The sequence below is a fragment of the Durio zibethinus genome, chromosome 2 (genome assembly GCF_047325235.1).
Source record: "Durio zibethinus cultivar Kanyao isolate XHJ-2024 chromosome 2, ASM4732523v1, whole genome shotgun sequence".
Taxonomy (NCBI): domain Eukaryota; kingdom Viridiplantae; phylum Streptophyta; class Magnoliopsida; order Malvales; family Malvaceae; genus Durio; species Durio zibethinus.
In genome coordinates, this window is record NC_143163.1 from 30,691,544 (window position 1) to 30,692,366 (window position 823).

Consider the following 823-nt stretch of genomic DNA (forward strand, 5'->3'; position numbering starts at 1 on the left):
GCCAATGCATAAAAATCCAAACAACAAACACCCCGAACAACCAATACACGAAAAAAAATCCAAAAAAACAAAATTCTTTATCAACTCATGCAAAGAAAAAAAAACCATCTATCAAGACATACAAAAACGCTAATGCATAAAACTTCAAACAACAAATTACGAAAAAAGAATCATAAATAACTAGAAGAGCCAACCAATAGGAAAAAAAAAAGAAAGCAAAACAAAAAACTCAATAAAAAACAAACAAAAAGCTCATCTCATGAAAAGAAAAATGTATCTGCCCTTAAATAAAAAAATTGACCTGAAAAAGTGAACAAAAAAGTGACGCAGAAACAATAAAAGAAAGAATGACAAAACCAAAGAAATAAAGCAGAAATACGCACCGAAAATACATGTACCTGAATTGCCTAAATCATTTTTATGACATAAAAGATATAGACATTAAAATTTTAAATTTAATTGTATTTATATATTATAGATATAGATATTAAAAATTTAAATTTAATCATTTTAAACAAAATTATAATTGAATCCACTTCCGCCGCTAAATATGAGCTAAGTTGTCAGACTCCATAGACGGTCAACAACAGTCAGTGTCCATCTCTCATTCACCGTCAACCGTCATTCGTTCGTGGCATATCTCGGTCACCTTTTTGAAGAACAAGTCCTCTTTGGCCCTTTAACCGATTTTTCCAATTGACCTTTCAACTCCCAGGTAACCCCCCACGCGCCTGATTGAAACGGAGACAAGCCAGCCAATTCGCTTTTGAAACCACGCGCGGAAAATGTTAAGCAAAATCAACGCGGTTCGATCGGTAAACAA